This window comes from Phyllobates terribilis, unplaced genomic scaffold (genome assembly GCF_046119375.1).
Source record: "Phyllobates terribilis strain yellow unplaced genomic scaffold, ASM4611937v1 Scaffold_279__1_contigs__length_2497574, whole genome shotgun sequence".
NCBI lineage: Eukaryota > Metazoa > Chordata > Amphibia > Anura > Dendrobatidae > Phyllobates > Phyllobates terribilis.
The window spans coordinates 257,946-271,774 of record NW_027363039.1 but is presented as its reverse complement, the minus strand read 5'-3'; the positions used below and the strand labels follow the sequence as shown (position 1 = coordinate 271,774).

Genomic DNA, 13,829 nt, shown 5'->3' with positions numbered 1-13,829 from the left:
AAATGTGGCAGTTTAGCATTGTGGCCTGAGGGTGGTTGGCTGCGTATTTGTGCTTGCGTTCCAAGGGCTGGGGTAGGGACAACTGAACGCTGCACTGGGACAAGAACGTGGTTGCTGATGGTGGTGGTTGCAAGTGTGCAACGACAGGTGCAGGGCGGGAGACATCTTCGCCTGGTCCATAGACAGGGGATTGTCATGCACGCACAACAGTGGAACAGGTAGTGGTGTCACCCGCAGACACTGTTGCTGGACCCTGGCGCTCTGCCCAACTAGTCGGGTGCTTTGCTGTCATGTGCCTGAGCATGCTGGTGGTAGTCAGGCTGGTAGTTTTGCTGCCCCTGCTGATGCTGGCATTGCAGATGTTGCAAATGGCCTTTTTTGGGTTAACTGGACAGTCTTTAAAAAAAGAGCAAGACTCAGGAAGACCTAGCAGTTGGACTGGCAAAATCCACTTCCCCGTCCCTTGCCACACGCCTTGCCAACTTTAAATGGAGTATAATATTTGTCACATTCCAAAAAATGTCTGTATTATTACTGCAGTAATATAGGATCATGTCTAATGACCACAGTTTTAGGTAGTGGCCTAATAGATATGCTAATGGTCAGCGACCAAGTGTGAATAGGTTTGAACACACAACTGGCAGGCTTTAAATGGAGTATAATATCTGTCAAACAGGAGAAAAAAGAAACCAGTTTACCCACACTTCCTGGCGTCCTGAAGCATGGACCTCAAGGGACCACTTGCGTTAGAAGGAAAAATACAAAATATTCCAGCTTCTGTCATGCGCAAAAAGATTTTAATGGTAAAATGGAAATTCCATCATGAAAAAAGGCAAAGAAACGCGTTTCAAACGCAAGCCTGCGTTCTTAGTCAAAGCTATACCTGGAATTAACATGCGTGATTACATATAAAAGGCCCTCCAATACAATTCAAGATTGTCTTTTGTATTGGTAGTTTAATCGTGTGATTTCAATCAAGATAACGTCACATAATAAAGTCATCAATAGATAAACCCCAATATAAAACTACACAAATAAGAAAGTACAAAAATATATATATATTATTGTACTTACTTGTGTAGTTTTATATTGGGGTTTTTCTATTGATGACTTTATTATGTGACGTTATCTTGATTGTCTTTTGTATTGGTAGTTTAATCATGTGATGTCAATCTTGAATTATATTGGTGGGTCTTTTATATATAATCATGCATGCTCACTCACCTGTGCAATACTAAGGAAATCCTGAAAACATGGCCTGTTGGTGGGCCTTGAGGCCTGGAGTTGGGGAACACTGCCCTAATAGATAAGCTATTGGTCAGCGACCAAGTGTGAATAGGTTTGAACACACAACTGGCAGACTTTAAATGGAGTATAATATCTGTCACGTTCCCAAAAATGTCTGGATTATTACAGCAGTAATATCTGACCACCTGAGATGATGGACAAGTTTCTGTTCTTCCACAATACAGCAATGCTATTCAAATCAACCAAATCTGGCTGTATGCTGCTAACAAGCAAATGGAGCAGTAAAAATGGTGTATTATATTGCTTTCACCAAAATTATCAGGATTAAGAGCAATAAGAATATTAGCCCTGATATCTAGGACTATGGATATGAGTAACAGCAGCAGAAAGAACATGCAAAGGATCCTATTGTGTTGTATACGCTCTCCACAAACTCTGCCTGCCTAACTCCTGCTATTACCAGGATTAATATTCAGTAGCATTAGTCTTTAGAAGGACTGTTAGTGTGGATTTGTAATGCTGTGGAATACCTCACTAAAACAACCGCCAATTCTCTCCCTCGCTCAGCAGCACCTCTCCCTACACTGTCTGATTCCACAGTAACTGTGTCGAGCATGGCGGCGCCAGGTCTTATATAGACCCAATGACACTATGCGGCCAGCCAATCACTGTAATGCCACAACCAACATGGCTGAGGCATTACCGTGGCTGGCAGGCAATCTCTGCATGTTAATTGGCTGTCTAACACCAAACATGCAGGGAGAGGACTCAGGCTCCAGCCTGAGCATTCAAAATATGCTCGCCGAGTACCAAACATCTCGAGTACTGAGATTCTCTGGCTAGTAGCGAATAGTGGCGAGCATGCTCACTCATCACTAATTAACCTTACTTTCAGGTTTTGATTCTACAAAATTTTCTATGAAATTCAGTGTTGGCAAAATTTTAGAAATTGTTCTTGTGTTCAGTGAGATATTAAATAAAATTTATCAAAAGGGGTGTACTCATTTATGCTGAGCAATGTTTATTAAAATTGATGAAACACAGAGAACATAATTACAGTTTCTTTCCTGTTTGACTACTCATGTTTTACAAGATATGATTTATGTGTAAAAGATTTCCCACATTCTGAACATGAATACGGCTTCTCTCCTGTGTGACTTCTCTCGTGGCTCAAAAGACTTGATTTTTTTTTGTAAAGCATTTCTCAAAGTCAACATGAATACGGCTTCTCTCCTGTGTGAATTCTCTGATGTACAAGAAGTATTGATTCATCTCTAAAGCTTCTTCCACATTGTAAACAAGAAAACGGTTTCTCCCCGGTGTGAATTCTTTGATGTCTAACAAGATCTGATTTACTTCTAAAACATTTCCCACATTCTGAACACGAATATGGCTTCTCTTCTGTGTGAATTCTTTGATGTTTAACAAGATCTGATATATTTCTAGAACATTTCCCACATTCTGAACATGAATATGGCTTCTCTCCTGTGTGAATTCTTTGATGTCTAATAAGATTCCCTTTGTCTGTAAAGCATTTTCCACATTCTGAACATGAATACGGCTTCTCTCCTGTGTGAATTTTTTGATGTCTAATAAGACTCTTTTTATCTGTAAAGCATTTCCCACATTCTGAACATGAATACGTCTTCTCTCCTGTGTGAATTTTCTCGTGTCTCACAAGTTTTGATTTCTCTGTAAAGCATTTCCCACATTCTGGACATGAATACGGCTTTTCTCCTGTATGAATTCTCTTATGAGCAGAAAGATTTGATTTACGCATAAAAGATTTCCCACATTCTGAACATGAATACGGCTTCTGTCCTGTGTGGATTTTCTGATGTATAATAAAACTCCCTTTATCTGAAAAGCATTTCCCACATTCTGAACATGAATATGGCTTCTCTCCTGTGTGGATTTTCTGATGTCTAACAAGATGTGATTTATTTGTAAAGCACCTTCCACATACTAAACATGAAAAAGGCTTTTCTCCTGTGTGAATTCTTTGATGTTGAACAAACACTGAATTGTCTATAAAACATTTCCCACATTCTGAACATGAATATGACTTCTCTCCTGTGTGAATTTTCTGATGTTTAATAAGATTCCCTTTATGTCTAAAGCATTTCCCACATTCTGAACATGAATATGGCTTCTCTCCTGTGTGAATTTTATGATGTCTAATAAGGCTCCCTTTATCGATGAAGGACTTCCCACATTCTGAACATGAATATGGCTTTCCTCCTGTGTGAATTCTCTCATGTATAACAAATTGTGATTTATATGTAAAGCATTTCCCACATTCTGGACAGGAGTATGGCTTTTCTCCTTTGTGTTTTCTTTGTGTCTGAGCTGAGCTTTTAGTAAGTTGCTTGTCACACTGAAGTCTTATATCCACTTTCTCACCAGGAATTGTGGTAATAATGTGAGATTGCTCAGGAGAGGGTTCCTCATGATTAGGAGGATTATAAGAAAGTGAAGTGCTGTGAAGTCCAGGAGGTACAGGAAGGGTGATGAGGTTTCCTCCATTAGAGTGCTTCCTGATATCTTCTTTTTTACAATTTAGTGATAAACCGTTATTCTCACAAAGATTTCCTATAAGGATGAAACATAGATTTGTGTTAAAGAAAAAAATCATATCCAAAGAGATTTCTAAATGTATTTTCTGGAGCTCACAGTGAAGACCCTCGTCAGTGAAAGTACCGGTAATAAGGAGGACAACTACATGCCATAACATTAACACAATGACGGGTAAAGTAAATGACACTTATAATCTGGTGACATTGGCACAAGTCAGGGGTGCCATAGATTAGACAGCAAATAGACAGGTCATAAAGAGAACCTGTCATCAGGAATTAACCCCTTAATGTAGCACCAGTGCCATTTCCCTCTCGTAGCAAGCTTCCTATCATGCCCTCAGTGTAGAAAAGTGTCCACTCAATGGAGTTTTAATATTTCAGTACCGAATGCAAATGAGATTGATTAGTCACAAAGGTGGCCGTACATCCAGGAGCAGTCGAGCTCCGGCCACCGTAATCATGTCCACAGCATGCATAAGAGCATAATAGGAAACCTCAGAAGACTGCAATAGTGCTGAAGGTACATTAACCCCTAAAGGACCAAGATACTTTGCTCGTTATGTGGGTTAAAGACCCGGCCTCATTTTACAATTCTGACCAGCATCACTTTATGTGGTAATTCACTGTATCCCACTGATTCTGAGACTGTTTTTTTCGTGATAGATTGCACTTTATGTTAGTGGTAAATTTTGGTCGTTATTATTTGCCTTTAATTATGAAAATATAAAAAAAAAACTGGCAAGTTTTTTTTAGTAATTTGTAATTTTCAACCTGTGAATTTTTATGCCCTTAAACCAGAGAGTTATATCACACAAAATAGTTAATAAATAACATTTTCCACATGTCTACTTTACATCAGCATCATTGATGAAACTTGTTAGGAAGTTAGAAGAGTTAAAAGTTTATCATTTCTCATTTTTTTCCAACAAAATTTACAAAACCATATTTTTTAGGGAAAACATCACATTTAAAGTGACTGAGGGTCCTGTGATAGAAAATACCCAAAAGTGACACCATTTTAAAAACTGCACCCCTCACAGTCCTCAAAACCACATTCAAGAAGTTTATTAACCCTTTAGGGGCTTAACAGGAATTAAAGCAATGTGGAAGGGAAAATTTTTTCCACAAAAATGTTATTTTAGCTCCAAATTTTTAATTTTCAGAAAGGTAGCAGGAGAAAATGGACCATAACATTTGTTGTACACTTTCCCCTGAGTATGTCAATGCCCCATATGTGGAGGAAAACTACTGTTTGGGTGCACAGCAGGACTCAGAAGGGAGGGAGCGCCATTTGAAGTTTGGAGTGGCTGATGTAGATAGCGGACGCCATATCGCATTTAGAGTCCTTGATGTGCCTAAACAGAAGGAACCTCACACAACTGACCCCATTTTGGAAACTAGACCCCTCAAGGAATTTATCTAAAATGTATGGTGAGCATTTTGAAACCACAGGAGTTTCACAGAATTTTAAAAAATTGGACCGTGAAAGTTAAAAAAAAAATTTTTTCTCCAAAAAATTTTATTTTGGCCACAAATTAATCATTTTCACAAATACATTATCTAGGGGTGTAGTGAGCGTTTTGACGCCATATGTGTTTCACAAAATGTTATACCATTGAACGGAGAAGACACAAAAAAATTATTTTTACCACTATAATGTTGTTTTAGGCCCACATTTTACATTTTCACAAGGTGAAATGGGTAAAAATGACCACATAATTTGTTACACAATTTCTGCTGAACTATATGTGGCTGTACAGTACTGCTTAGCCACATGGCGAGACTCGGGAGGGGAGGAGCGCTATTATTATTTATTTATATAGCGCCATTGATTCCATGGTGCTGTACATAAGAAGGGGTTACATACCAAATACAGATATCACTTACAGTAAACAAACTAACAATGATAGACTGGTACAGAGGGAAGAGGACCCTGCCCTTGTGGGCTTACATTCTACAGGAGCGGGGAAGGAGACAGTAGGTTGGGGGGTTGCAGTAGCTTCGGTGTTGTTGAGGAGGCAGCGGGTCATGGCAGGCTGTAAGCTTGTTTGAAGAGATGGGTTTTCAGGTTCCGTCTGAAGGGTCCAAATGTGGCGGATAATCAGACGTGTTGAGGCACAGACTTCCATAGGATGGGGGATATTCGGGAGAAATCTTGGAGGCGATTTGGCGAGGAAAGAATAAGTGTGGAGAAGAGAAGGAGGTCTTGCGAGGACCGGAGATTACGTAAGGGAATGTATCGGGAGATTAGGGGTAAGGGAATGTATCGGGAGATTAGTTCAGAGATGTACGGAGGAGAGAGGTTATGGATGGCTTTGTAGGTCAGTGTTAATAGCTTGAACTGGATACGTTGGGCAATTGGGAGCCAATGAAGGGATTTGCAAAGGGGGGTAGCAGAGGGGTGATGAGGCGAGAGATGGACCAGTCGCGCAGCAGAGTTAAGGATGGACTGGAGGGGTGCGAGAGTGTTGGCAGGTAGGCCACAGAGGAGGATGTTGCAGTAGTCGAGGCGGGAGATGATGAGGGCATGCACAAGCAGTTTAGTAGATTGAGGGTTGAGGAAAGGACGGATTCTGGAAATATTTTTGAGCTGGAGGCGACAGGAGGTGGCGAGAGCTTGGATGTGGGGTTTGAAGGACAGGGCAGAGTCAAAGGTTACTCCGAGGCAGCGGATTGTCGGTACAGGGGAAGCGTGATGTCCTTTATTGTGATAGAAAGATCAAGTGGGAAAGATATGCGAGTTGGGGGAAAGATGATGAGTTCAGTTTTGTCCACACTGAGCTTGAGGAAGCGAGAGGAGAAGAAGGAGGATATGGCTGATAGACACGCTGGGATTCTGGACAGCAGAGAGGTGACGTCTGGGCCAGAGAGGTGACGTCTGGGTGTCATCAGCGTACAGATGGTACTGGAAGCCATGGGATTTTATGAGCTGTCCCAGGCCAAGAGTAAAGATTGAGAAGAGAGGGGGCGGGATGAGGAGGTAGTTTGTGAGTGGGAGACGCTAAATATGCAGTTAGAAAGGTATTAGGAGATCCAAGATAGGGCAAGGTCTTTGACGCCAAAGGAAGAGAGGATCTGTAGTAGGAGGCAGTGGTCAACTGTATCGAAAGCAGAGGACAGGTTAAGAAGAAGGAGTACAGAGAATTGTCTGTTAGCTTTGGCTGTAAGCCATTGGTGATTTTGGTAAAAGCAGTTTCTGTGGAATGGTGGGGTGGAAGCCGGATTGTCGAAGAGAGAGTTAGATGAGAAGTGGGAGGAAAGTTTAGCGTGAACAAGTTGCTGAAGAAGTTTGGAGGCAAATGAGAGGAGCGATGTGGGGCGATAGCTGGACAAGGCGGTTGGGTCGAGGGATGGCTTTTTGAGGATGGGCATGATTGTGGCATGTTTGGAGGCAGCGGGGAAGGTACCAGAAGTTAGTGATAGGTTGAAGAGATGGGTTAGGGAGGAGGTGGGAAGGGATGGGGTTGAGTGCACATGTGGTGAGGTGTGATTTGGAGAGGAGACGAGTAAGGTCTCTTTCCGTGATGTTGGAAAGGGAGGTTATGGGGGAAGAACAATGGTGTGGAAAACAAATGGATTGTGGTGGTTGGGCAGTAAAGACTTGCCGTGTTTGGTCAATCTTGTTTTTGAAGTGTGTGGCAAACTCCTCAGCAGAGATGACGGAGGTCGGAGGGGGAAGTGGAGGGCAGAGGAGAGAGTTAAAAGTGTTGAATAACTGTTTGGGGTTGTAGAACAGGGAAAATATGAGGGTTGTGAAGTAGGCCTGTTTAGCAGAGGTGAGTGCTGATTTGAATGCGAGTGTTGCTTGTTTGAATGCAGTGAAGTCATCTTGAGAATGTGTTTTTTTTTTCAACACTGCTCTGCTACCCTGCACGCTTGATTGGAGCTGTTTAGTGAGGTTTTTATGCCAGGGTTGCCTATTGACTTGTCATGCTCTGCCATGCATAAGAGGGGCAACCGAGTCAATAGCTGATGCGAGAGTGGCATTGTAGAAAGCGGTGGCGCTGTTTGTGTTATGGAGTGAAGATATGGATGTCAGTGGTAGAATAGAGTCAGAGAGTGTGTGAGTGTCTAGATGTACAAGGTTTCTGAGGGGGTGTGCTAGTTGCTGGACAAGGGTGACAGGTGACGAGGACAGGGATGAGAAAGTGAGATGGTGGTCAGATAGGGGAAGGGGGGAGGTTGTAAGGTTAGATAGGTCATCTGATTGTTCTTCAAATTTTTTATTAGAGTTATTAATTTTTCGAAGTCTTAAAAATTGACTGTAAGGCAGTCCGCGTTTTGCATGATACGGATGATAACTATTAAAATGTAATAACATATTAGTGGCAGTGTCTTTCCGAAACGATTCTGTCACAATAGTACCTTCCTGAATGGATACATGCATGTCTAAAAAATGTAACTCATGACCTCCAAAAGTAGAGGTGAACCTCATATTTTCTAAATTCTCTGAGTTAAGGAGCGTCACGAATTCTTCAAATTGCACTCTTGTCCCAGCCCATACCAAGAAAATGTCATCGACATATCTATGGCATGCCTTAATATATCTCAGGTAAGGATTAACACCACAATTTTTATGGACTTTAGGCAGCTATGCAAAACGCGGACTGCCTAACAGTCAATTTTTAAGACTTCGAAAAATTAATAACTCTAATAAAAAATTTGAAGAACAATCAGATGACCTATCAAAAAGATTTCTTGATAGAGGTTATCCCATGCAAGAAGTAAATTCAGCTCGCGCGAAAGCCGATAAAAAAACTCAAAAAGAATTATTAAAAGGACAAAAAAGATCAAAAATTCATTCTAACCTTCAAATTTAGTCCAATGTCAGATATAATTAAAAAAAGCTATTAATAATAATTGGCATCTTCTGGAGAGTGATAAAGATCTGACGGAAAGAGCCAGCAAAAAAAACAATAGTTTCCTATAGACGGAGCTGCAATCTGAGACCTCCTGGTGCACAACAGATTCCAGGAGGATTCTGTTAACTGGTTGGAAAGTGGTTTCTCCAAAGGGAACTGTAAGTGTGGGCATTACTCCTTCTGTAAATTTCATAGAATCGATAAATCTTTTAGAATAGGACCTTTACACACACAGTCAAGGACTTTATTTCTTGTAGAACGAATTATGTAGTTTACATAATTACATGTCCCTGCCAGTTTTATTATATTGGCAAAACCATTAGACCTTTATTTGTTTGGTTCAGGGAACACTATAATTCTACAGTATCAAAGAAAGGTTCCCCTAGATTAATCCAGCAAATCTCTGAATGCCATAATGCCGACCCGACTGTGCTACGTTTTGCAGGGTTAGAACATGTTAGACCGCCAAGGGAAGGGGGAGACCGCAAAAAAATACTATTGCAACATGAGGCTAGATGGCTATTAAATTCTGAAGCCCAGGGCCCATTAGGATTGAATGAGAAGGTAGATCTGTCAGTTTTCTTATGATACCGCTATTTTTTTGTTTGTTTCATCTTATAATGTGTTTTCAGCTTAATGATGGAAAATGTTTTTATGCATATCATTATGTTTTAATTTATTCACATATGTGTTTGTATTGGTTTAAAAGGAAGTGAACAGGTGTGTCACTTACTTTGGACCGGGTGAAGCGCCGGAAGGCAGCGAAACGGCCGTCGTCCCCCCTTTTTTCCTCTCCCCCGCACACCCTCCGGGGTCTCAGTCCAATGCTGCATGCTGAAATGCTCCGCACACAAAAATAAAGGAACGTTTTAAAGAAGACTGGGTGAGTGCTGCCTTTCCTTCTATCCTTGTTTGAGACAACATTACACAGTCTCACCCTTCACTCACCCCTCCTGGGATAGAACAGCTGCGACTTTGGAAACTTCCAGGGCCGACTACCTCAACCAGTGGCTTCCCGTTTCTGGCGGGTCTCCACAGAGAGAAGGTAGCGGTAAGCTTAGGAAGCTAGTAGTCCATCAAGGTACAAGGCCAGGTGACCCGAGGGTCCCACCCTGACTTTTCTGAGAGTTTCCATTAGGCCAGATGAGCGGTGGGTCCCAATCTGGCTTCTTTGAATGGCTCCATGGGTTCCAGGCGACTGGTGGGTCCCTCCTGGTAACCCCAAACAACATATCCATGGGGCCAAGTGACTTCATCTTCCCAACCTGGTCTCCCCAAATGTATCCTTGTTCTCTGATGGTCAATGGAGCAGAGATCCGTATCTTTCCAGTCAGGGATGATACCCTTATGCCGGAGTCATGTAGAATCCAAATCTGTGTCGCTTTAAATGGAGCTGCCATGCTACCCATCTACTGTCCTGAAGGATGTCTCTCATTCTCATTTCTGATTCTCTGCTTCAAGACTAACTACTACAGAAGCACATGTCCCTTAACAATAGCTACAGTTGTCTGTGCAAGTACACATTCACAGGTAAGGTGTTACGGAGGGCATTGTTTGAGCTAATCAATTTACATAGTTGGTATCACAGGCGGGTCTTGTAAATAAACATCTAGTTGCCTTTTAGTGCAACATGTCTTTAGCATAGTAAACATCCTTGTTTCCAAACGAATAGAAGTTAATATTCAGGGTTATACAAATACTGGTCTGTTCTAATTGACCAGGCACATAAATACACAAACATTTACAAGTCAACACCAAGATAATAGTGTATTCATTTATTTATTTTACTCACTTATATAGTTCCATTAATTCCACAGCGCTTTACAGACATTATGGGCACTGTCCCCATTGGGGCTCATAATATAAATTCCCTATCAGGATGTCTTTGGAATGTGGGAGGAAACCAGAGAACCTGGAGTAAACCCAAGCAAACACGGGGAGAACATACAAACTATTTGCAGATGTTGTCCTTGGTGGGATTTGACCCCAGGGCCCCAGCGCTGCAAGGCAGCAGTGCTAACCACTGAGACACTGTGACTTAACAAATCTAATCATCTGGTAATTAAAATTTTAAGCTGTATCGTCACAGCGCCCATACAATGTAGTGCCCAGTACACAGTAGCGCCCGGTATACTGCAGTGCCTAGTACATTATGCTCAGCTTGTGCTTCTGGAGACACGCACCCTGTAAATTAAGTGGGCTCTCCTTGCTACAATAATGCAAAACATGTGGACGCTAACTTGTGGTTTAAGCATACTGTGGGGCACAGGAGGAGAGGATATTTAGATGAGCAGATTTTGCTGGATTTCATTAGGTGGGAGCCACGTCACATAATGTGGACACCCTATGCTTTTGTTAATATGATGAACCAGAGTGGGGACTTGTTTTTCGTGGGTTGAGTAGAAGCTTTTATTGGTGGCATTCTGGGGTACAGAACATTTTAGATCACATTTATCCTGCGCTCTACGCTGAGCACTTACATCAGGGTTTCCATCTAAATCTTCAAAATACGTGATTCAGATGACACCCCCAAGGGATCCATTCACTATAATGTGGCAGCAGAGTTACACCGGACTCCGTCAGACCTCTGTTCAGCTGTGTCCTTCTTTTCAGAGATGCACAAAACTGTGCTAACGGCTCTTTTACGCACGCTGAAAAAGGCGGAGAATGCCAAATCCAGGTCAGACGGGGTCCACAATGCCTCCATCTGCCTCATTACAGGGAATCTTCTGCCAAAGGTTCTGTCTGGATCACAAGCTCAGTCATTTATATGGCAGCACGGGACTTGTGTAATAAAAATATGGAAGTAATATTAGAAGTCATATAATTAGGAAAATTAAGAATTTGATTCCTAAATCATCAAAAACAGGTGTGGAGGCGGCCCCGTTAGTCATCTGTGCGCATCCAGACTCTACAGGAGCAGCCGCGCCATCACCGGACTCTTCTGCTGTGATGTGGACAGAGGATAAAGCTTCACTGCAACAGGGACTCACACACCGGTCATCATCATCATCACACGCCGGTCATTATTACACACCTGTGGAAACATCTACAGGAATCTCCTCCTTCCCGTCACTCACACACGGCTGATCCCCCCTCGTCATCGCTTCTTCTTCTGTCTCGTTCTTCACTTTATTCTTAGTCGGATCTTCCTCCTGATATATCAGATGTAACAATCAGCACAATACAAGAAACCACCAAAATCTGTGACATCAATGACCTCGATCAGAAATGTCCCCCCATATACAGATCCAGTACAGGGCTCAGCACCGTCTACCTGATGATCCTCCGGGATGTTGTGATTCTCCTCTGGACAGTCCTGGGGATACAGAGGACGGGGACATCTCTCTGGTGGATTTCTCCTCCTGGATCCACCTGTGGAGACACAGAGACTGAATACATGACCTGCCGTGTATCTGTCTATATATGAGACTCGTCTCTCAGAACCGGTAATTCTATGTTTATGTATCAGGGAATAAATTACATTGTTGTGGTCCTCATCCCCGGTACCGAGGTCCCAGCACATTGTGGGCCTCAAGTATGAAGTGATAATGAGCGAGACCAAAGCCTAATGCTCTCTGCTCTGCACTCGGAGGATGAGGACCCTGAGGAGAGGGACAGAGAAGACCAGATGGAGGAGCCGTACTAAGAAACACAACTTCTCCAAGTTTCATCTCCACCAGGGATGGAACCACAGAGGAGCTGGAGAAAGCTCCACATTTCCATCCATCGGTTTCTTCTCTCCTAATTCACTGTATGGAGATTGGGGGAAGGACGGTGACCATTTACCAGTGATTGTATTTTGAGAGCCAAAAAAAACCCACGAGTTAATGTGTTTTTATTCCTTTTTAAATAGACCTAAATCTCCACATCCACCTCGATATAAACACTAAAATAGGCAACAAGTGCTGAAAAGTTCTGTGTTTGTCTCTGAAGGAGGAAAAAAGGGCACATGTACGGCTGACGGATGAAGTCTCCGCACCCGGAAGGACGGTGTTGTGGGGAGCACCCGGTACGCAGCGGTTAGCGTCTATCAATGTGTAGAAAGGACAACTAGAGAGCAGGCACCGGGGTCATGGGCGCTTACTGATGCACACGGGGAGCCAAGGAGAGATTGTCTGGTCCAATGCCACAGAATCTTTTTAACCCAAAAAATATATTCAAAAAACAAACCCAGAAGTTTGGAATCGCTGTACCTGTTCTGACCTGGAAAATCGCCACAAGGTCGTTCTTACCGCCCAATAAATGCAGAGAAACAAAAAACAAAATATAAATGTGGAATTGCATTTTTTTTTTTTACTAACTGTCTCACCTCAGCTGGATTTTTTTTTCCCGTTTTCAGCACATTATATGGTAAAATGCACAATTTGTGCTGCAAAAAAAACACAGAAGATGTCAAACATCTGTGCTTAGAAAATAGAAATGTTCTGGCTGATGGAAGGAGAGGAAAAAAAAAATGAAAAAAATGGAAATTTTCCCCAACAGGATGGGGTTGAAACTTTGCTATTGACTCCTATGATTGCAGCCTCCTGTAGGTGGCGCTAGAGACCCCGTTCTCTGCATATCTTATTTCCCATGGGGAATTGCATGGTCTATAACTCTCCATACTCAGAATCTCCGCTCTCCTCCAGGAGACACATTCCCCCTATAGAGAGGAGTGCGCGGTGATCAGACCTTCTCCTCCAGGAGACACATTCCCCCTATAGAGAGGAGTGCGCGGTGATCCGATCTTCTCCTCCAGGAGACACATTCCCCCTGTAGAGAGGAGTGCGCGGTGATCCGATCTTCTCCTCCAGTGCGGAAAGTTCTGTGCTTCTCCGCCTGCAGAGCGAGTGGTGAATAGACGCGGGGGCCGAGAACTGCTGGAGCCTCCATGTCCGGCTCTGGGGGGGGGGGATCGGCTCCACCACGCTCCATCTTCATGTCAGGACTCGTGTTTCGGGGTCTGAGGGACGGTCCGGTGCCGATATTTATCCAGGACTTTGTGCTCAGTACGGAGAAAGTGATTTGTCACAAAGAAGAAGAATGAACGGAGGAGACCAAGGAAGGTCACACAAGTGTCAGCCAAGAGGGAGGAGCCGGACGCCCGACCACGACTGATGACGACATTGAGCCGGTACCGATTATGAGGGACAGCGGATTA

General features: G+C 42.9%; 1 pseudogene; it reads right to left on the bottom strand.

Annotated features, from left to right (window-relative positions):
• Positions 1-11,842, bottom strand: part of LOC141220284 (uncharacterized) — a 73,666-nt pseudogene extending 61,824 nt beyond the window's left edge.
• Positions 11,843-13,829: the final 1,987 nt, after the last annotated feature.